Genomic DNA, 18096 nt, shown 5'->3' on the forward strand with positions numbered 1-18096 from the left:
TTGCCAGGCAGGCGCTTTGCCGCTGAGCTAAATCCCCAGCCCCCCGCTGAGCTAAATCCCCAGCCCCTACTTTTCTTAAATAAAAGGCAATTTAGTCTTTTTACAATGTTCAAAACTCTAGAAAGTCACTTTCTGAGTTAACTTAACTATGGAAATATACTCACAGGTGAGAGGAAAGCAAACAACATGAATTTTCTGTGAAGATTTAAATTATTTACTTTAAATATATGGACTGTCTTGCTTGAGTAAACCCTAGTCTACCAACCAGAATAAAAGTTGGAGCTTAGAAAATACAATTTGCTTCCTAAAGAGTTGGACACTATGTAGGCAAATTTATACTACCTACATTATATATTAATCTCTAGTATCAACTGAACTATAGATGTATTTGTGTATTTGAGGTTGAAGCTTACTGATATTGGTTCCATGATTTGATTGTGGTGCAAAGATCATTCTTTGCACTATATAACAGTCATCTACCAGATCCTAATGGTATGTACTTTTGTTCTAAATAGTAAAAAGTGCACATCTGTGCAGGTCATAAACAAAAGCTGGCCAAGCATGCCTGAAGAAGTTGTGAATCCCATTGGTGCCACCATTCAACAAAGTTCCAGCAAAAGCTAGCATTTAACCAGGAATCCCTAAGCCATTGGTTCAAAACACTTTTGAAAGCTACCAAAGAAACCTGGCTCTCAGTGCATGATGAAGGCTTTGACTGAGGCAGATGAGACAAACTGATACAACTTCTGCTGTCATTAGAGTACTGTGGAATATGAACCAATTCTACATATTAATTCTTATTCAGAAAAGAAGTTACATTTGATTTAGATGAAAAACTAAACCATTATAATTTCAACTTATGAGACAATGGAAACCAAAACATATGTAACACTGTTCCTGAAAAATAACACTTTTTGCCATTTCTTGCTCATAAGACTTTGTTCTATTACTTTTTGTACAGTCAAGACATGAATTCCATATTAGACTGATGGAATAGGACTTGCCCTACAGTTATAGGATATCTCCTTCAACTTCACTTTCCAGAGGGATGGTTCTCTTATTTCTATACCATGGCTAAAAGTCACCTAATAAATATCTGATGATATATGAAGTCACCTAATAATATGTGACACTAGCCTGAGCACAATGTTTAAAATTTGACATAACCTGAGGCCAGTGGCCGACCAACTGCCTGGTAGTCATCACATTGTGCAAATCATTCTCCTTGGAAATCTGGTGCATTTTTCCACCACTTTCTTAAATGATTGAGCAAATCAGAGGATAGAAGCTAGATACTATTCTTACCATTAACATGCTGGGATAAATTAATCTATCACTGTCATGTTCCCTATGGCATGGAAAATAAATACTGAAAGTGTGTAAGCCCATGAAAGTAATTGTGGTAGATTTTGGTTATCTAATTTAGCTATATGTTCAAATGTAACAGGTTACTGAGTAACTATTTGGAAAATTGCTTATTTTTTATTACTCATATGCGTTTATATTATAGATGAATCTTGACTTGAGGTTACCTTTTGTGTGTTTAAATTAGTCCAAAAATGTTTAGTTGCAAAGAACATAGAAATCCTCTGAGAAACAATAATTTCTCATTGCTTTTATACTTCTCCTCTATGTGGACCAATAATACTAAACTCTACTGTGCTCTGCAAAGTCTCACCCACATGGCCTAAACAAAATCATATACTCACATATGTATGCAGATGTACACCTTGAACTGAGTGCTAAATGCTTCTAGAGACAAAATAATGCCTCTTTCCAACAGTTCTCTAAAGATCATTAAAACATTTCTGTGATATTTACTTAATTATAAAACATAATTATGTAATTGTGCATTGTAATCATATGATTACATGTTTGCACTCAGTAGACAATTAGATATAATTACCTTTAGCACATAAGTGCACGACCTAGAGTTACTTCATGGAATCCAGGAACCTCTGTAGCAAGTGAAGTGGATTAAATGCTATTATGGTCCTTTCCATCTAAAAGCTTTTATGAGGTGGGACTAATAATTTAGCTTTAATCAGGATGGAGAAGGAGTTTTGGAAAATAATTGTAAGAGAATAGACATGAAAAAAAAATCAGGAAAACCTTTCTGAGCAGAATTTTCCAAGATTATATTATCAAATTATAGATGTTTTTTGTCTTTTTTGAGACAGGGTCTCACTATGAAGGCTTATCTTGAACTCATTTGTAGCCCAGGCTGGCGTGGAACTCACAAAAATCGTGCTTCACCCTCCCAAATGCTGGAATTACAGATGTGTGCCACCATGCCCGGCCAAATTATTAATATTAAAAATTTAAATTCATTTTATAACTTCATTGATTATTTAAATGCTTGCTATGGTAGTCTCTAATGAGAATATCATTACAGGTATACAGCATTTTAGAAACAAATAGAGTCCTATAGTTCTCTGCTTCACCTTTTCTGACCATTCATTCCTTCATTTACTCATTCATTCATCAAATATTTATTATCAACCTTATGCTAGAACATGGGCCAAACACTGATCCATGTCCGTATTCATCAGTCAGTCCTCTTGCCCTTGGTCCCCAGGATTTTTCCATTTGTTCATAGTGAAGAATGTGCACTCACGGCTCATCAAAACTCTTCTGTCAATATCTCATATTGACATTTCTGGATTGTCAATTAGGTGACAATGAGTATTCAAGGTCGTACAACAATTCTTCTAAAAATACATGCTCAAATATTAAGAAGCTAAAGGGAGATTTTACACCTGGTGCCAATAAATACTGGAGCTCTTTAGCATGTTCCAAGTGCTACCTTGCCTCAGGTTTGAAACTGCAGGCTAAGATAGTGCATGCAATCTTCAGGCAGAAAATTCCCTTTATGCCTATCTCAGCCACGTTCTTGTAGTGCGGAACTTGTCTCAAGACAGGCCAAATGTTGAACACTGTGCCCAGACCAATCCCGAGGTAGACAGTTATCAGGTTACCTCCAGAATTACTGTAGAAAGAAAACACACATGTGTTTTCTTGGTGTTGGGAAAGAAAGATACAAGTTTCTGAAAATTGAAGTTGAAGGAGATGACTTGTAATTCTAATGAAAAATCTCAGTCCATCAAGGTGTCAATACAGGATTCTTATGACTGTGAGTTTCTTGGGTAGAGACTTTGTATAACACACAGTGAATAACAAAGTAAATTTTCCTAAAATGTCATTATTCTTGCTAAAGTTGTGAATAAAGAGGGGTTAATTATGAGCAGGATAACCCCTGCCTATGTTTCCTCTTTATAAAACCGAAAGTGAGGAATCTTTCACATTTATCCTCTTTATATATTTCTTTGTTTTTGAATATTTATTAGTACATATTTCTAGTGCATAATGCTTACATTTCTCACAGGGAATTGCTACGTGTATATGATACTTTTTAACTACTTTCTTTTTAATCCCATTTCCCTTTCTATTCCTGACACCTTCCATTTTTCTGTACATATTTGCAGTACAAAATGTTTCAATTTCTAGTGTGGGTTTAGTATATGTACATGCATATCTTAATTCTATTTTCCCTCCTCCCTCTCCAACAACCTCCATCTCTTCATCTCCTTTCTTTTTGAGAAATAACTCTCTCCCTACTTCTTATTATCTACTTAATTTGGTTTTTATTTATACTTTGTATTTCTTACAGAAGAGAAACCATGATATATTTATACTTGTGTATCTGATTTATTTCTTGTAACACTATAATCTCAATTTGCATCTATTTTTCTACAAAAAAGAAAGTTTATCTTTCATTATGGTAGAGTAGTACTCTATTGTGTGTAAATACCACATTTCCTTTATCATTCATCTGTTAATAGACATATAAGCCACTTTCAAGATTTACATGTTATGAATTGTGCTGCTATAAACATAAGTATGCCTATATCACTGTCATATGATGCCTTTAACATTTTCTGGAAGATACCTAGAAGGGGAGTAAGTAGCTTGATGAAATGATAATTCTAGTCAGTTTTTTGAAAAGTCTCCATACTTATTCACAAGTGGTTTTCCTAGTACACATTCCCACCAACAGTGTAGAAAGGCTTCACTTTTCATTCATCCTCAACAGCATTTGTTATTATTTGATTTCTTGATGATAGCAATTCATTTCCAGTAAGATGAAATATCAGTGTTCCTTTAATTTGCATTTCTCAAGTGGTCAGCAGTGTTGAGCATTTATTCATGTATTCATTGGGCATTTCTACTTCTTCTGTGAAGTACTTATCAATTTTTCTTACCTAATTTTCATTGGAATTTTGTTTAATTTTTTAAGTTTTTTATACATTCTAGATGTTAGTGCTCCATCTGAGGAATAGTTGGCAAATTATTTTCCCATTCTGTAGATGGAATTTTCAATCTATTCATTGTTTCTGTTACTGTGCTAATTTTTAGAAATTTTATATGTTCTTATTTGTTGATTCTTGATAATATATCCTGTGTAATTAGTCTGCTATTTGGAAAATCATAAGCCCATGTTTAGGACTTCAAGAATTTTGCCTACTTTGTCTCCTAGCAGGTTAAGGGTCTCTTTTTCAAATTTTAGTTCTTTATTCCATTTTGATTTTAGTTTAGTACCTTGTGAAAGCAAGTTTAGTACCTCTGTGGGTGGATATCCAGTTTTCCCAACACGTTAATTAAAGAGACTATTTTTTCATCTAGGGTATGGTTTTAGATGTTTTGTAAAAATCAAAAGGTTGAGTTGCTAGGACTTGGTTTTGAATCTTGTAACCTGTTGCATTGATCATCATGTCTTCTTTTGTTCCAGTGGCATGCTGTTTTTATCACAGTGGCTTTGTAATATAACCTCAAGTCAGGCATTGTGTTACCTCCTGCTTTGTATTTGTCACCCATGTTTCCTTTAGTTACTCTACTTTTTTTCCTTTTTTTTTGGTACTAGTAATCAAAGTCTGGACCTTGTGCTTTCCAGGCAGGTGCTTATCCCACTGAGCTATATCCCGGCCCTTTTATTCTAGTTCACTTATGGTTGCACACAAATTTGAGGGTTTTTTAAATCAATTCTGTGAAGAATACTGTTGGAATTTTGATTAGAATTGCATTAAATTTGTACATCTATTTAGGACTTATAGCCATTTGTTTCACTTGTCTATGAACAGGGGATATTTTTCCAATTTTCATATCCTTTTGAATTTCATTTTTCACAGTACTGTAATCTTCATCACATAGGTATTTTACGTCCTTAGGTTGATTAATTCCTAAGTATTTAATTTTTGTTGGTTCTTCTTTTGATGCCATTTGTTTTCCTAATTTCTTTTTCAGTGGATTCATTCCTATACAAGAATGCAATTGATTTTTATGTGGTAATTTTCTATCCTGGTACATTAATGAATTCGGTGATTAATTCTATATTCAGATGAATTTGGAGAGTCTTGTAAATAAAAGATCGTGTCATTTGCAAATAATGATAATTTGGCTTCTTACTTTCCTATTCATAGACCTTTCATTTCTTTCTCTTGCCTAATGTTTCAAGTACAATGCCAAATGTTTGCTCAGGATTTGAGTACTATGCCAAGCAGTAGTGATATTAGTCATGCTGTCATTGTTCCTGATTTTAGAGGAAAAACTTTCAGATTTTCTCCATTAAGTATGATGGTGGCAGTAGGCTTGTAACAAATAGCTTCTATCAAATTGAAATAAAGTCCTTATTTATTTTCATCAGTGTTTGTATCATGTAAGGATGTTAGATTTTCTCAACAGCTTTTCGTATGCCAATTGAGATATTCTTGTGACTTTCGGCCTTGCTTCTTTTTATGTGAGGGGTGACAATTATTTGTTTGTGTATATTCAACCATCCTTGCATTTCTGGGATGAAGCCTACTTGGTTATTATGTATGATCTTTTCGGTGATTCATTTCTTTCTGTTTGCCAATATCTTGTTGAGAATTTTGGTATGTATATTTATTAAAGAGATTGGTCTGTAGTTCTCTTTTTTGGTTGGATCCTTGTCTGCTTTTGGAATCAGACTAATAATGATAGTTTCCAAGCATTACTTTAGACATACTCATTCCTTGGGAATTTTATTAAAATTCTTGAGGTGTTAGAACTTCCTTGAAGTTTTCATAGTTTCAGCAATAGATCAAAACAAACATGAGCTTCCCTTAGTTATTATTTTTTTTTACTACTGCTTCAACTTCATTTTATATAATAATTTTCCACTTTTTTAAAGCTTCTTCATTCAGTCTAGTATTATGTATGTATCTAGGAATGTACCCATTTCTTCTGAATTCTCCAATATTTGTACACAGGTTTGAGAAGTAATTGTTAATAATGTTTTTGATTTTTTCATGTTCGTTATGTTTTCACCTTTGTCATTTCTAATTACACTGATTTGGGGCTTTTCTCTACTTTTTTGGCTAGATTGATTAAAGTGTCTTTTTAAAATTTTGTTTATCCTTTATAAGGAGAAGCTCATCATTTCATTACTTCTTTGCATTGTATTTCGGGGTCAATTTAACTGATGTCTGCTCTGATGTTCATAATTCTTCCTTTGTACTAGCTTTGGGCTAGTGTTGCTCTTGTTTCCTAAGAGCTTGAGTTCCAGTGTTAGGTTGCTCATTTGGGTTAACTGTTTTTGTGATGTGGGTTTTCACAGCTATAAATTTCCATTTTAGGACTGCTTTCATTGTGCCCCACAATATCTGGTATGTTGTACTGGCATTATTTAGTTCTAGAAGCATTCTTATTTCTTTCTTGATTTCTTCTGTAACTCATTTTTTACTTAAGAGTGTACTGTTTAGTTTCTAAGCATTTGCATAATTCCTGTATTTTTATTTGCTATTGATTTCTAACTTCAGAGCTTTATAATCTGTTTAAATGTGTGGTATAATTTTGATTTTTTTACATTTACTTAAAATTCTTTATTGATTAGTATGTTGTTTATTTTGGAGAAACTTCCATGTTCTACTGAATATTGTGTATGCTTTTGTAGTTTGGAGGAACAATCTAGATATTTATCAAATCTGTTGGTTCAAAGCATTTATTTAGCTGTTATTTCTTTGTTGATTTTTTTCTCTACTCAATCTCTTTGTGATAGTGGAGTATTCAGGTCCACTATTATAATTGTTTTATGCTTACCTGGTCTTTTATATCGACTTATACTTGTTTTATAAAGTTGAGTGTGCTATTGTTTATTGCATATATATCAATAATTACCACTTCCTCTTGGATTGTTCTCTTAACTGATTATGTAGAGACCTTCCTTGCCTCTTTCATTCAGTTTTGTCTTAAAGTTCTCTTGGTCTAAATATATGATAGCTATATCTGCTTTTGTTTCATGGAATATTGTTTTATATCCTTTGATTTTTAGTCTACAAATTTCTTTTTTTTTGTTTGTTTTTTTTTTTGTTGTTTTTCTCCGGTACCAGGAACCGAACTCACGACCTTGCGCTTGCCAGGCAGGCGCTTTTGCTGCTGAGCTAAATCCCCAGCCCTTCTTTTTAGATTATATTTGTTTCTTCTATACAACATATCATTGAATTTTTTTCTTGATTCACTTGCCAGTTTGTGTCTTCTGATTTGTGAACTGACAATATTCACAATGAGAATTATTCCTGGTATCTATTGACTTATTTCTGATATTGAGCTAATTTTCTGTTGCTGATTTCCTATCTTTCCTTTGTATTCATCTGCTTTCCTTACCTTGAGTATTCATTCTATTAGAACTTCTGTCAATGTCAGTTTCATTATATCTAGGGTATCCTTGAGAATTTTTTGGAATTCTGGTTTGGTGGTCATGGATTTCTCTATGTGCCTTTTACAATAAAAGTATTTTATTTCTCCACAGATTTTGTAAGATAGTTTTTGAAAGACATATTAGCCTGAGTTGCAGATTGTTTTCTTTTAGGGCTTGAAATACTTCAATCCAAACTCTCCTGACCATTAAGTTATGTGTTGAAAAGAGTCCTATAATTCTAATGGATTTTCTTTCGCTTTTTATTTTAAAGAGAAAAAAACTAATGGATTTGCTTTTATAAGTGGTGTATTTCTAACTCCCTTTAGTTTTTGTTTCTGTATTTAATTTATGAGATTTCAGCTATGATGTTCATGGGAAGGTTCTTTCATGAATGTGGCTATAGTTGGTATTATATGCCATGCCTCTCTTTATGCTAAATTTTTCCTTATTTGGAAATTGTTTCTGTAATTATTTTACCAAAAATTCTTTTGCTATTTTTGCCATTTGTCTTGCCTTCCTATTTTTCACTAATTCTATTTAATCTTAGGTTAGTCTTTTTTGTGTCATTTAGAAGTCATTAAATCCATTTTTCATGTCTTCTTTTAGTCTTTATTTTATGGGCAGATCACTGACAACCACTTTATCTTCTATATTTGATACTTTGTCCTCATATTGGTAACTTCCCTTGCCTGTAGTTTTGATAGATTTTTTAATCTCCTCTTTCATTTTGCAACATTTTTATGGATAGTTTTTCTTTGCTATACTGGTGGTGCACGTTTACATCATTTTGTTTAATTCTTCTAGATTTTATTAATGTCTCTGTGGACTCATTGATCATTTTATTTATTATGCCCAGCATTATATTACTTATTTTCACTGTGAGCTTGCCAAATACCTATTGATGTATTTAGTTATCTCTTTTGATATTATTTTAAATAATTCTGGTGCATGGCTTTTTGTTTCCTCCCCATTCACTGATGCATGCCTCAGCTTTGGGAGCTTTAGTGACATTTTCTTGGCTTGTCTTCACGTTTCTATGTGTGTGTGAGTGTGTGTGTGTGTGTGTGTGTGTGTGCATGCGCACTGATTCTTGCAGATTATTTATAGTGAAAAGCTTTGTAGTATGGAGAACTCTCTAGTTAATTTGTACTTTTATATGGCATCCTTTAGATGTGGCTAACTGTTGGTCTTTGCTTCTGTCTCCAGGACCCAACACCTTTGTTTTCTTGAGATATGAGTTTCCAGTATATTTGGCCTGGTATAGAGTTTTGCTGGAATGGTCCATAGTATTGTTAATGACTCCATGGCAATCCGGATATTGCCATCCCAAAAAAACCAATTAATAACAACATCTATGTCACTATGAAAATTATAATAGAATCAGCATCAGTTATAGCATCAAATTCAAACTGAATATTGATAAACTCTAAAGACCAATAAAGTACCACACTTATACATAGAAAAGAGATTTGTAATTCTAGCATGAACACTAAGACAATCAAAATACTTATGTATTATTGACCTACTATAAATATCTACCAAGTAGAACAACTTTACATGTACTAACAATAGAACAGTATTCAACAGAAAGAGTGTAAATTTAACTAGCTCTCTAGAGATTCACAATGCTTATAGTTATAGTAGTAATATACAGGGTTTGGGGAACCAGTTAATGGGAAAAGAAAAATTTAAAAAATTAATCATTGCAGAGAAGAATCTACAAGTATTTCACTCTTTAATGGTCCCTACTTGTTCAGAGTAGCTATCTGCCTCTTTCTTCTGCCTTTCCCCTACCTTTGAATAAAATGATTTCTTTTATGTTTAAAAAAAAAGAGAAAAGAAAAAGTTAACTGTGGGATATGAGGAAGAGGAGAGAAAAGTGAAATGTGAGTTCCTATTGAGGATTAAAAGGTAATTAAAAGGGGGCTGAGGATTTAGCTCAGTAGCACAGCGCCTGCCTGGCAAGCGCGATGTTGTGAGTTTGATTCCCGGTACTGGAAAAAACACCCCGCTCCCCGCCAAAAAAAGGTAATTAATAGTGAGAGAGAACACTTACAGGAATGAATAAGTCAGAAAAAAATTAAAAAGATAAGCAGAACAAAAATTGGAAATAAAAGAAAAATAAGAAGAAAGAAAACATTTGGAAAAAAAAAAAACGAAAAAAGAATCCAAATAAAGGAAAGATTATAACAGTAAAAATCAAAAAACTCAAGAAAAAGTTTGAGTCAAAAAAAAAAATTCCTGTGTTACTAAATGAGGGATAATTTCCAAATTCTTCAGGCCTGGGGTCCAGCCAGTGTTGATTTTGTATGATTAGCTTTAAGGCCTACAGTTTTGACGTATCCTCTCCCAAATGTGAAGCCCCTAGTTCCATTCCCACTAGACTCTGATTACCATCCAAGTCAGCGTGTGTCCTTGCTCCTTCTGGTAGATGGGGAATGTGATCAGCCTTCTGATCTGTGTGGGATTTAGGCACAGGTGCAGGGAAAGAGTGGGCTGTTGCCCTCATTGTCCACAGCCCTGGGATTTGATTGCTCCCTTCTCTTCTAGAACATTGTCCTCATGCAGGATCAGGTCAGTTAAATAATCCTCACCTTTACTGCCCTTTGCCATGGGAAAGCAAAATGTAAAGCCAGCTTGGAGTTTGTGGATAATTGAGTCCTTGCACCATAGGGCATCCTGAATCCTGCAGAGGCCTCCTTGCTTGTGTGGAGGAAGGCAGCCATTCATCTCAGTTGGGTATGTTTGTCTCGTTTGTTCTTAAGGTCTTCATGTAGTTTAAACGTCATTAAATCAAATGTTTGCAGCTCAAATCCTATTTTGCTTATCACTACAAACTGTCATCATTATTCTACAAGTGCTTGAGTTACATACCTTTTAACTCTTCAGTTGACAACTAACATAAGCTCTCTCGCAGGCAGTAGTAGGTAAGCAATACCTAAATCCCAAATGAATCTACTGTTTAAAGAAAGTATAAAGTAGAACATTTGTAAAGTATTATGATTTTTAAATCATTCCTAGAGTTATAGTCATAGAATCTTAAGGTTGGAATATAATTTTCACGTCATCAGATTCAATCTTCTGCCTTCCACTAAATGTAGAAATCTAAACTCGTATCCCCTCGGTTAGAATGCATTTGGTCTGCATAAACATATATAGAGCAAAGGCACTCAATATCATACAAGGTGACTCAGTCTATTCTGTCCATAGTCCTCTTTAAATTTGAATTGAAATATGTAGTTTTGACATTTGTTATACCATATTCTACTCCAAAAGTAATGCAGAATAAGTTTGTGTTTTCTTCTACATGACAGCTTTGCAGAAAGATAACTGCCATCCTCCCACAACTTTTGTCTCCATTTCCTTGTTTGTGTTTGCCAGACAGGCGTTTTCAGGTTTTCAGATATTCGTTACTTGTATGAATTTGGAACAACTTAGTTCTGTCTTTGAATTTGTCTCTTAGTTGTCACTATCCCTTTTAAAAATGCAAGGCCCAAATCTAGCTACCCATTTCTGGCATTTAGATTTGTTATTTGATATGTAGATTCTGATGGGTTTTATCAAATCAGAGAGCAAAGGGCCTATTAAGCCTCCCTTACCTCAAATTGTTGATGTTGCTTTTTTCCTTTCCAATTCTGTAATTGTTCTTTATTAAGTTATATCACTTGGTCTTTTTTTTTACATTTGTTTAGTTGTCTATGAATCATGATTCTGTAGTATTAACTATCTGTTCATGCTTTGCTGGATCTGTATGAGTGTACCCAATAGGTAAACTTTCTTGGAATCCTCCCAGTTATTGATAGAATGGATAAGATATATGACACAAACCTGTTCATTGGGATTGCCACTGATTTATTCTTTGGTGTGCATTCTCTGGCCAAGGTAATCCAACTTCATGAGCAACTACCTAACTGAACCCAGCCCGGTTGATTCTACATAGTCTCCATTATTGTCATAAGCTTTTCTGAAATTTCTGAGTGTAGCATTCAGCAAACATGTCAGCTAAAAACGTGGAAAAATAAATGAATATGACTATTAGTGAAACCATGTTGGCTACTTTAATAATTGCCTGAAAGCCATCCTTTTAAAATTTATTTTGCTGGAAACTGTCATTTATTTCTGGATTTTTATTGTAGAATGCAACAGTTTATGGTGTTGAAAATCAATCCATTTATACTTTTCCAGTCTTCAGCTTCCTGTCTTATTTCTAGGCATTTTCCCAAAATTAGTGGGTTGTTTAGCAATTGTAAATGTAGTTCTTTCTTACCACATAATTTTATACATCATATCTCATTTATATAAATATAAGCCTGGTGGTGTTGTATTATAGTCTACAAATGTTAAAGTTTATTCCCCTCCCAAGATTACCTCTTAAACCTTTGCAACATGGAATATTCTTGTGGTATTTATTCGAAATTATCCCTTATTAGAGAGATTAATAATTATGCCAGAACCATGGAATATCTGAAAAACATATTAATTTGATATATTCACTATGTGTGAAATCTGACTAAATTTGTGTTAAAATTGCCCCAGAAAGTTCAGTTTTCTATCACCTCCACAAGTTATACATATTCTAATCCTTAGGTGCTCTTGTTACCATATCTTTTATGACAGTTTTGGCAGAACAACCCCTTCTTTCTCTCTTTGTTATGGTCAAAAATTTTCTTTCTCCCACTTTATCTTACTAGTAGCTCAGATGTTCATATCAATTCCTGAACACTGAGGATCTCCTTGTTGTATCATACTTACCCTAGATAGGGTTCCATATTTTGGGTATCTTCTTAGGGTAATTCTACCACAAAACTAGGTTGTCTCTTTGGGGTTCTGCTCTTTGCCTTGTTATAGATAACTTAGTTTCCACAACTAAATTATCTATCTGCTCATCTCAGGTAACCTAGTACCTTAAATGTGATGAAATGTGCACAATTCTGGAAAGACAGTTCAATGCTGGTTTGTGAGGTATGCTGATGGTGTTTTGATTTGGATTGCATTAAATCTATATAACAGTTTTGGGAGTAGGGCCATTTTCACTGTATTGGTTCTTCCTATCCTGAACGGGGCTATCTTTCCATTTGCTTCCTTTGTTAGATTGATTCTTAAGTACTTAATTTCTTGGATACTATTGTAAAGGGTGTGGTTTTCCTAATTTCCCTCGCTGTGAGTTTGTTATTTGTGTATAAGAATGCTTCTGATTTCTGAGTGATGACTTTGTGTCCTGCTATATGAAGGAATTTTTTATTAAATTCATAAGTCTCTTAGTGGAGATTTTAGGGTCTTCTATGTAGAGAATCATGCCATCTGAAAATACTGATAATTTAACTTCTTCCTTTCCTGTCCTTATTTCTTTTATTTCTTTCTCTTCTCTAGTTGCTCTGGCCAGTGTTTCCAAAACTATATTTAATAGGAGTGATGATAGTGGACATTTTTGTCTTGTGTGAGAACCTGAGTGATTAAATAAGATCCAAAATCTACAATAGATACTGTGAATTGGGAAGAAACTGTTCAAAAGAAAGGAGAAACTAATGAGGGAAAGGGGAAAAGAATGAAGGGAAAAGGAAAAAAATATATATATATACATACATTCAAGATACTTAAAATTTTTATACAGCTACTTTCTCTTAGTTCTTTGAAAAGAAAGGTTTGCATTAATATTATTTGGACAATATTTTAGGCCTATATTTTGTACTCTGAGTAGCTACTATGAAGATAACAATGTGCAATTCATTAAATATTGTTAGTTTCCTATTAGTCTGTTTTGGAACTGCTTCATTTTTATCTCTTTTTTTCTTTTTAAAATAAATAAAATGTTGGTTTGGACAGTGTTCAGTAATCAGGACAGACTGATTCTGGTGGAATGAGAGAATGGATATTTTAGAACAAATGGGTCTTCTACTGATGTCTACTTGAATGGAACATTGTATATATATACTCATCTACTCTGCTATTGGCACTTTGCAGGCAGCAGTGAGGTTGAGGCATTTCCCACTGACTTATGTCATGTTTGTAATAAATTGGAGGATAGAGACAATATGACAGGAAATATTTCTGACTCAATAGATTAAATTTCAAACACCAGTTTCCTCTGGCCTCTTAACTATAGGCTCTCATCTGTTACCTGGGTTATGATATTGTGCTGTAATGTTCTAATCTTGCCTGTTTCTTCTCCTAAGTCAGTGAAATGTCTTCTGTCACTTTTTCATGGGTTGGCTAGACATAAGGCTTGAGAAAATGCTATCTTCTGCCCTGATGTGTTGAGGAAGAGTTAATTCAAAGAGAGTGACATTCTTTTTCCTGGATCCAGCTTGAATGTGTCTATATTTCTCTTTTCCCTATCACAATTTCTTATTTCTAAACTATCAGAGAAAAGAAAAACAGGTAACTACTACTTCTTTTATGATAAATTGCCTGACCAAGTTAGCAGCAAACTTCAGACATCTGGGTTTTTAATTTTTTTATTAGTACATGTTTGTAGTAAATAATGTTCACATTCCTTGTGTGAAATGGATACATGTACATGATACATCTTAATTCCTTTTTTTTCATCATCCTTCTCACATCTAGGTTTTAATATTCGTGGCATGTAGTTGACAAGAGTAGCCCATTTAATCAGATCACTTTCCACTTAGCGACAACTAAGAAATACCTCACATGAAAATATAACCACATATTTAAATATACAAAATTATTACCTGCCTACAAAACATAGGTACCACACATATCTGCACAATATTTGCACACACATATATACACGATTACATTTTGCAAGTTTAACAACATATGAGTGTTGATTCCTTAAATTATCTCCCATTTTTGCTGATTTTACCATCATAGAATCTGAAGTTGATATCAGAAAAGCTAAAGTTGCAATAGTGACTCAGTATAGCTGTAGAATTTCTGTGCCCTTTTCATTCTTTCTCTTCTATTCTGGACTTCCTCATGGCTTCACTGGCATCCCTATTATAATTGGGCAATGCACAGGAAGACTTAAAATGTATGGAAAATTCTGAAAGTAGAGAGTTTAACTACTGGTCACTGGGTAGAAGATGTGTAAGTTACTTGCAATAAGTGTCGTTTTGCGTTCAGAGACATACCAGCAGTTTCAAAGAGAGCACTGTTTACTAATAGAATGCTTTGATTTTGAATCTGGTTTTCTTCTTTTTCCTCAATCTCTCTAAAACTTCACTGTAACAGAAATTCATAGAATTATTGTGATATCAAAAAGCATTTTAGTGCATATTAGTTATATATTACAATGGTATATTTAGCATATATACATTTGTATATAACATACTTTGATCTTCTTTGTACCTCTATTACCTTCCTAGCATTTACCTCCGCTGTTTATTGCTTTCATGTTTTTAATAATCTTTCTCTACTTTCATGTTCTCTATCTCTGTTTTTCTGTACCTCTCTCCCTGTCTCTGTCTGTCTTTCTATTTCACATATGATAGAAAAAGTTATATTTGTCTTTCACAGTCTAATTTATTGTGCTTAACATGATGATCTGCAGTTGTATCCACTTTTATACAAATAACATGATTTTATTCTTCTTTATGTTTGACTGGTATTCCATTTTCTATATAACACATTTTTATCCATTCATCAGATGACAGGCATTTAGGCTATTGTCATAATTTAGCTATCATGAATTGTTGTACAATAAGTATGGGTATGCAGAATTTCTTTCAGCGGTTGATATATGCAAAAGAACTCACTGTAGTTTTGTTTATGAAATATTAAGATAAAACTACTTTGGAGGAACAGAGGGAGGACGTGGTGGAAGAAGAAGCCAAACAATATTTATTGAACTCCTACGTGATAAGTTTCAAACAATGATCATAACACAAACTATAAATATTTGAAGTTTTTGTCCATTCCCTATACTATACATTCACATGTGGAACAACTTGAAGAAGTTATCATATGAAAAATAATGTCCCAGTGTAAGCTTGGAGGGCACCCCAATATTATTTTTGTGAATTTAAGGAAGATTTTCAAGATCAGTCATTCTGAAAGAGATTCTGGATGTAGTCCGCTTCCAGGTAAATTTGGTGTATTAAAATTTGTGACTATATAGTTTCACCACATTTCTAAATTCAAATTTCCTTTAAAATAGAATTCTGTGGCCAGAGTTGTCACAGATTTGGGATCTTAGTTTTCTGTTATTCACTTAACTTTTAACACCAAAACTTTTACCACAATGTTAAAACTCCTGAGCAATTTACACTTTTTCCTCCAGCACTCGGGATTGACTGAACCTAGGGCCTTCACACTAAGCTGCATCCTCAGTTCTCTTTTTTCTTGTTACGTAGGGTTACCCTAAGTCACTGTCTTGAACAGACTGGGATCACACATGTAATTCTCCTGCCTCAGCCTCCTAGAGAGCTTGGATACAGGTGTGTGCCACTATACTTGCATGATATTTAATCTCTTTCATTTTTATTAAATGAGAGTTTATCATCAAGTGTTTTATCCTCAGATGTATTGTAATCTCAGTTCTTGCCTGTTTAAGATACTTTGTAACCTTTGTTCTGTAAGGGCAGTTGGCTAAGTATCATATACTTAGGTTACCCTTTCTTTCACACAGTATTTGGTAGGTAATGTTTTAACATTGTCTGCCATTGCATATTATTGTGGACAGTTCAGTCATCAACCACATTCCTTCTGTTTTGTATAATCTTTTTAATGTTTAAATGCAAGAATATTTCTTTAACATTGAATTTCAATTAATCAATCAGAATTTGCTTTGATTTCATTTTCCTGTACTAACTTTTACATCAATTCTTCGTAGAAAATGGTGTACCGCTTCTTCTGGAGTCAGTGCTTCATACATAGAAATTATATATAGTTTACTTGATTATCTTTGCCTAATGCACATATGTACATATATCCCTACTGTCATCTCTGAATGATTTATTTATCCTCTTTTATCTTGGTTTCCCCATGAGTATCTCAGGTAATTCTTCTGTTTTCTTATTTAGATTTTGACCCATATGTAGTTTGTGTCATGAGTATTGCTATTTATCGGTACTATAAGTGTGTTCTTTTGATCCTTGGTTTGCTTTGCTATCTCAGTAATCACCCTTGTCATCTCCATGTGTTGTCTTACTTTCTAATGTCTGTACTTTTATTTTGATAAAATCATGTTTCTTATTAAATTCTCCCATAATATGAAGAACTAACAGAAAATTTTCCTCCTTCCACCAAGATATGAATTTGTTAGCCACTTTGGATTATTCAACTCTTTTTCACTATCTTATATTGGGTTCTCTAGAAGTAACCACTTACAAGAACATTCCTAGGTAAAAACAATGTGTTAAGAAGGAAGTACTCCCAGGGTGAATCCCAAGAGAACCAAGAAAGAAAGATGGAGGAGAAACCCGGAGATCTGCCTTAGGTAAAGCCCTGTATAAGTTAGTTTAAGCCTGAGCCTGGATAAAGATCCCAGAATGAATATTACACCACAGTGTTGCCTGAAATTAAGCAAAAGGGAAGGACTTTCCTTTCCTTTCAAATCATCAATCACCTGGCAAGCGCGAGGTCGTGAGTTAAATTCCTGGTACCGGAAAAAAACCAAAATCAAATCATCAATCATTGGCTAAACCTAAACTCGAATTGAGTCAAGAGTGGGAGAGCAATATATTGGTAAGTGCTTCCACTTTTGGTGTAATGTAGCCAAAGTAAACTCTAGTGGCTCAGTGGCAAACCTGTGAAAACTGGCTTCAGCTTCACTGTCAGTTCTGGTAAAGTATAATGAAATTCCTCCCTTAAGTTTTCTTGAAATGTTTACAGCTTTACCTAAGTCTTACAGATATTTAAAATCAAATAATGATCATTTTTGCTTCAATCAACTTCTTTTACCTTCTCTATAGCACTTGGACTTGTAAAATTCTGCTAGACAATGACCAGTTTTTAAAGAGTCCAGCTCTACTAATAAAGTAATTTTTAAACAACCTCTGAGAAATTTAAACATAAGTTTAAATCATAAATTTTCAGTTCTATTTCCTAAGACAGCAAAGGAGTACAGCAATTAGCCCTTTATAGTTTCCTTGTGAACATTCAGTGGTACTTGACACAGATGAACCATATCTCTCAGCCTTGGTTAAAATGTTACTGAAATTGAATGAAATTTGATTCAAAGTGTCCCTAATTTCATCTCTCTGGATAATTTTCACATTGCCTCCTATGGCAAATAGAGTGTTGGGATAACAAAAGAGGGCACGATGAACTAGGAGTGGTAGGTGAAAATATTGCAATGTGAAAACAGCCTACAAAATGTCTGAGAATGTTGACACTTTTTTTTTTTTTTGGTTTTTCTCCGGTCCCGGGAACCGAACTCACGACCTTGAGCTTGCCAGGCAGGCACTTTGCCTCTGAGC

Source organism: Chinchilla lanigera, unplaced genomic scaffold, assembly GCF_000276665.1.
Source record: "Chinchilla lanigera isolate Chin_1 unplaced genomic scaffold, ChiLan1.0 scaffold00072, whole genome shotgun sequence".
Classification (NCBI taxonomy): Eukaryota; Metazoa; Chordata; class Mammalia; order Rodentia; family Chinchillidae; genus Chinchilla; species Chinchilla lanigera.